This window comes from Crinia signifera, chromosome 9 (assembly GCF_055691185.1).
Source record: "Crinia signifera chromosome 9, ASM5569118v1, whole genome shotgun sequence".
NCBI lineage: Eukaryota > Metazoa > Chordata > Amphibia > Anura > Myobatrachidae > Crinia > Crinia signifera.
In genome coordinates, this window is record NC_139225.1 from 18,289,997 (window position 1) to 18,296,253 (window position 6,257).

Genomic DNA, 6,257 nt, shown 5'->3' on the forward strand with positions numbered 1-6,257 from the left:
TTTGCCTCACAAGCAGAAAATTTAACATTTTGCAAATTGCTAAATTTTCCATTTTTTTTACGACATTTTGGTATTTTTCACAAAAAAACACAGACTGTATCGACCCAAATTTACCACTAACTTGAAGTACAATGTGTCACGAGAAAACAATCTCAAAATCACTGGGATAAGTAAAAGCAAAAAAAAGTTATCCCCACTTAAGTGATACATGTCAGATTTGAAAAAAAGGGCTCTGTCAGGAAGGCAAAAACTGGCTGTGTCAGGAAGGGGTTAAATACAGGAGTGTGTGACTGAAGGCGCGTAGGGATGTAAGGAGGAGATGATGCTCAGGATTACAAAGGAGAAAGTTGCAAGAGAGATTGATTAAAACAGTAAACTGATAAATCTACAATATATATGTGTGTGTGTGTGTGTGTGTAGCGTGCCCTGTGCGGGTATCAAAGGCCTGGCAGTAAAAGGAGGCTACAGCAGGAGGGACGAGCCTCTCGGTCTCCTGGAAACTAAGTGACTATTGCAGGGAAATAAATAGAAGTGTGATTTAGCGGCACAGCTGGACTCCCATCACCAGCTCACTCCAGATGTTCCAGAGGCCTGCCTGTCACTGTACGGAACAGCATGGGCACGCCACGGCAATTACCGAGATTTACATTATAATTAAGGAAGGCACTTCAGTGATAGCCTCTGATAGGGACACCTGTGACACCGGCGTCCCCTCTCTGTGACGCCATTCAGCTGGAACGCCGGCATCTCACTATATTTAGGATCCTCGGGATGAAGCTTTCACACAGAACAAAACACAGTTTAATGAAAAGTTCCAGCCACAAACTGTGACACAGACGCCGCAAAGACACAAACACAAAAGTTGCAAACACATTATGGCCCTTATTCTGGTTCACTCGCAAAGTCAAATTCCTTCTCAAATGGACAAAACCATGTGCCCTGCAGGTGGGGCAGATGTAACTTGTGCAGAGAGAATTAGATTTGGTTGGGATTTTACGTCAAAGTGAGATCTATATTGCAGTGTAAAAATAAAGCAGCCAGTATTTACCCTGCACAGAAACAAAATAACTCCCCCAAATCTCTATGCACATTACATCTGCCTCCCCTGCAATGCACATGGTTTTGTTCATGTCAGAATTTGTCTTTGCAAGTGAACCAGAATAACCCCCTATATAGACAGCTCTGGGGTCTGTCTCTCTCTCTCTCTATATATATATCTATAGAAGGACAAAGACTGGCACCCTATGCACAAGTGAATAATCAACAGCACTGTATGTACCGTCGGCAAGTGATGTCGGCGATGACTTCCCTGTGCCTTCTAGTGCTGGATTATACTGAGCTATCTGGTGAGCTGGCCTGTACTTACGCTGCAGGCAGGGCATCCCACCAGTATTGTAGGCCCTGGGCAAAGCAATGCACTGGGGCCCCTACCCACTCATATAGGTTAACCAAAGACATGCCCAGCTCCTCCTCCTCCTCCTCCTCCTCCCTGCTGGTACCAGGCACTATCTGTACTGGACGGGGTTTCTGACAAGGTGCCCCGGTGCAAGGGTAGGAAGATGAACGAGGGCAGCCCAATGACGGGCAGCCTTGGAGCCATGAGGGCACGGTCCTCTACCCACCACCCTATCCTTGATACATGCCCACAGCTACAGCGGCTCTCAGAAACACTGCTGCGGTGCAGCACTCCAGGTTTTAGGTATAGCCATGTTTGGCCACAGGTGCCTTTCTTAGTACCTCAGTCAATATGATTTAACCATCTGTGTTGAGCCATTGATGGATATACTGAAAACCTGGCCTGTTACAGGACTACGTTTGGGGACATATGTACTAAGCTTTGGAGAGAGGAAGTGAAGAGATATGAAGTACCCGCCAACCATGTAGACCTTTTGGTTATGTCAACATTGTTAGTGTTGACATATAATGTCGACCAGATACCACCTGGTAGAGTGTGTACGTGCGCACAGCCCCACACACCCGGCATCGATACGCATTCAGCAATGGAGGCATTTCCCCCACCCACTCCAAAATGGCTGCAGCGTTCCTGGGGCTGTGTGCGCGACGATGTAGAACAGTTATGGCTCAAAGGTTGACAGCGTCTAGACAGGCAGCCAGTGAGTCTACATGGTAAATGTTGACACATGAAAAGGCCAACATGAGTTTTACATTTTTTGGGAGGTGTCAATGTCGACACCAGAGCCCCCAATTAGTGAAGCGCTACAATAGGGACCCAAAAAGTGAAAAAAAAAGGAAAAATAGTTGTGGAAAACTCATGTTGACATTTCCATGTGTCGATCACTGCAATGTGTCAACCTTTTGTCAGAACAGGTCCTGCACAGACGCCCCGCCGTTTGAGATCATACACGACTGCCGGTAATAACCACAATGCATGCGCAGCGCAATTCTGATGGATGTGAGTTACACAAAAACCCGGCCAACTGCGCAAATATCGGCAAAGTGCCCCCCTCCGAATCAGGCCCTGAATAAATAGACGCCTTTCGTCCATGTGGCCACCATCAAGAGTCGGGAATAAAGGCACATCCCCGGCCTCTCGCCGTAGCAGGAAAGGTTTCGGTATTGGATCCCATAGAGCCGTTCCATAAGAGGACTGGTGAAAAGGTCGCAGGGTGGGGCTGTAGGAAATTAGAGGGCACATAATGAGGACATCACTGAAGCCCCCCCCATTGTCCCTATGAATAGCTATAAGGAGCTTGTAGGAAAACCTGATAAGCATCAGAAAGGGGCTAAGCCTCTATTCTGTGGGGTGCGTTTATTAATTTGGGCAAAAGCGGCCTTCATCACCAGGAAGTGCAGGCTGAGGATGACGGCGGGATGGGAATCGCCTGTTACTAGCTCTTCCTGTGGACAATGCATTCGGATGCAATGATCTGTGTCTTCATTACTCCATATTGGATCACGTTAAGGAGCACACTGTGAGCGGGACACGGTGGAGGAATGTTCTTCTTCAGCGATAGTCTGAGTCGCACCGCGCACCCGTCCTGATTTGTATGTAGTGCTGCAATACATATGTGGACTCACAGTGGCAAAAGTATACCTAGGACATGTGTCAGAGGGTAGTGAGTGCACCTGTACACATGCTGGGTGACCTAGGACATGTGTCAGAGGGTAGTGAGTGCACCTGTGCACCTGCTGGGTGACCTAGGACATGTGTCAGAGGGTAGTGAGTACACCTGTACACATGCTGGGTGACCTAGGGCATGTGTCAGTGAGTAAAGAGTGCACCTGCGCAGCTGCTGGGTAACCTAGGACATGTGTCAGTGAGTAATGAGTACACCTGTACACATGCTGGGCGACCTAGGGCATGTGTCAGTGAGTAATGAGTACACCTGTGCACCTGCCGGGTAACCTAGGACATGTGTCAGTGAGTAATGAGTACACCTGTGCACCTGCTGGGTGACCTAGGGCATGTGTCAGTGAGTAATGAGTACACCTGTGCACCTGCTGGGTGACCTAGGGCATGTGTCAGTGAGTAATGAGTACACCTGTGCACCTGCCGGGTTACCTGGGACATGTGTCAGTGAGTAATGAGTACACCTGTGCACCTGCTGGGTAACCTAGGGCATGTGTCAGTGAGTAATGAGTACACCTGTGCACCTGCAGGGTAACCTAGGGCATGTGTCAGGGAGTAAGTACACCTGTACACATGCTGAGTGACCCAGGACGTGTCAGGGGGTAGAGAGTACACCTGTGCACCTGCTGGTGTGTTAGCGAGTAATGAGCACATCTGTGTACCTACTGTGTGACCTGGGAAATGTGTCAGTAATGAGTACACCTGTGCTTTTGCTGGGTGACTGGGACATGTGTCATTGAGTAATGATTACACCTGTGCTTTTGCTGGGTGACCTGGGAAATGTTCCAGTGAGTAATGATTACACCTGTGCTCTTGCTGGGTGACCTGGGAAATGTGCCAGTGAGTAATGATTACACCTGTGCTCTTGCTGGGTGACCTGGGAAATGTGCCAGTGAGTAATGATTACACCTGTGCTCTTGCTGGGTGACCTGGGAAATGTGCCAGTGAGTAATGATTACACCTGTGCTCTTGCTGGGTGACCTGGGAAATGTTCCAGTGAGTAATGATTACACCTGTGCTCTTGCTGGTGTGTTAGCGAGTAATGAGTACACCTGTGCTCTTGCTGGGTGACTGGGACATGTGCCAGTGAGTAATGACTACACCTGTGCTCTTGCTGGGTGACTGGGACATGTGCCATTGAGTAATGACTACACCTGTGCTCTTGCTGAGTGACTGGGACATGTGCCAGTGAGTAATGACTACACCTGTGCTCTTGCTGGGTGACTGTGACATGTGCCAGTGAGTAATGACTACACCTGTGCTCTTGCTGGGTGACTGGGACATGTGCCATTGAGTAATGACTATACCTGTGCTCTTGCTGGGTGACTGGGACATGTGCCATTGAGTAATGACTATACCTGTGCTCTTGCTGGGTGACTGGGACATGTGAGCTGCTTGAGGTCCCGAGTGCTGGAGTAGGAGAAGCACAGACCTGGGGTCTCCCCCTGCACCTCTCCCACATGTAACTACCCAGGCAGGAACCAGCAGTGGTTTCAGTCGGAATTGTCAGAGCATTGCTGAATGACAGGCCACACAATAGCAGGGTGATGAGTTAGTAAATGATTAACTAATTAAATAGTTATAGTCTGTCTGTATTGTTCCCACACAATAATCTATTGTACATGAAGCGCTCAGCCATGAGTCCATTCTAGTCCACCTGCATCAGAGTGCGGGCAGGGGCATGACACCATTGAGCGGCTGGGACAGAGGGACATGGTGTAAGGTGCACATACAGTACAGTAACCCCAACCATACTGGCAGGGACCACCATGGGGGCATGTCCTGCTCTGCACAAGGGGGTGTGTCTACTGCCACCATTAGGCATGACACCACTGAGCGACTGGGACAGAGGGACATGGTGTAAGTTGCACATACAGTACAGTAACCCCATCCATACCTGCAGGGACCACCATGGGGGCGTGCCCTGCTCTGCACAAGGGGGTGTATCTACCACCACCACTGAGTGACTGGGACAGAGGGACATGATGTAAGGTGCACATACAGGAACCCCATCCATACCTACAGGGACCACCACAAGGGCGTGTCCTGCTCTGCACAAGGGGGTGTATCTACCACCACCACTGAGTGACTGGGACAGAGGGACATGATGTAAGGTGCACGTTCAGTAACCCCATCCATACCTACAGGGACCACCACAGGGGCGTGTCCTGCTCTGCACAAGGGGGGTGTGCCTACTGCCACCATTAGGCATGACACCACTGAGTGACTGGGACAGAGGGACATGGTGTAAGCTACACATACAGTACAGGAACCCCATCCATACCTGCAGGGACCACCACAGGGGCGTGCCCTGCTCTGCACAAGAGAGTGTGTCTACCGCCACCACTAGGCATGGCTGTATCTGCCCAGCGGTGCGGCCAGCACCCCCACATGGACCCTATAGCCCCGCGCACAGCTGGTGTATTGTACCACTGAGATCATTAAGTTATGGTTACGGCTTCGCAGGTAATTATTGGATCCCTTTCACCACAATTAAACTTTCTGATTTTGATAAATAGCATCCAGTTGGTCTACAGACACCATATGTTCAACACGCAAAAGGCCAAAATTCTGGTACCAGCAAACAGTGCTCAGGTGACACACAAAAAATAAGTGCTAGTAAGACCTAGTACATGTCAACCTTTTTTTATAATCTAGTGACCCTTTGAACCACAACACCTGTAGCTATAGGCGCCCATGTGGACACAAATTTGGAGTAGACGGGATGAAATCTACAAATTGACACCAAAACTTCCTAAAAAAAAACTTGACTCCGTGTCGGCCCTTTAACATGATAAATCAGCCTTATGCTCTCTACATATCTGAGTTAAAAACCTTAATGCATCATGAGCCCCACCTAGTGGTCAAACATCATGTGACAGTATAACAAGGAAGGAGCAAATGCTGGGAAATCTAGAAAACGTGCTGATTGTGGCTGCTCCCTGGATTCCTATACGATGGATGGTTCCTGTGATTATAGAGGTCGCTACCCTGGAGAACCTACCTCTACAGTTCCTCTGACTCGTGGATCGTGTAAGGTGTGTGGGTACAGGCACAGGCCTGGCAGCACAGTACAGGTCACACGAAGACCTTCTCTCCTGCATAATCAGTTGTTCCATGACTCCCATGATGCAACATTGGCGCTACACTGAGCACAGCACTGTCC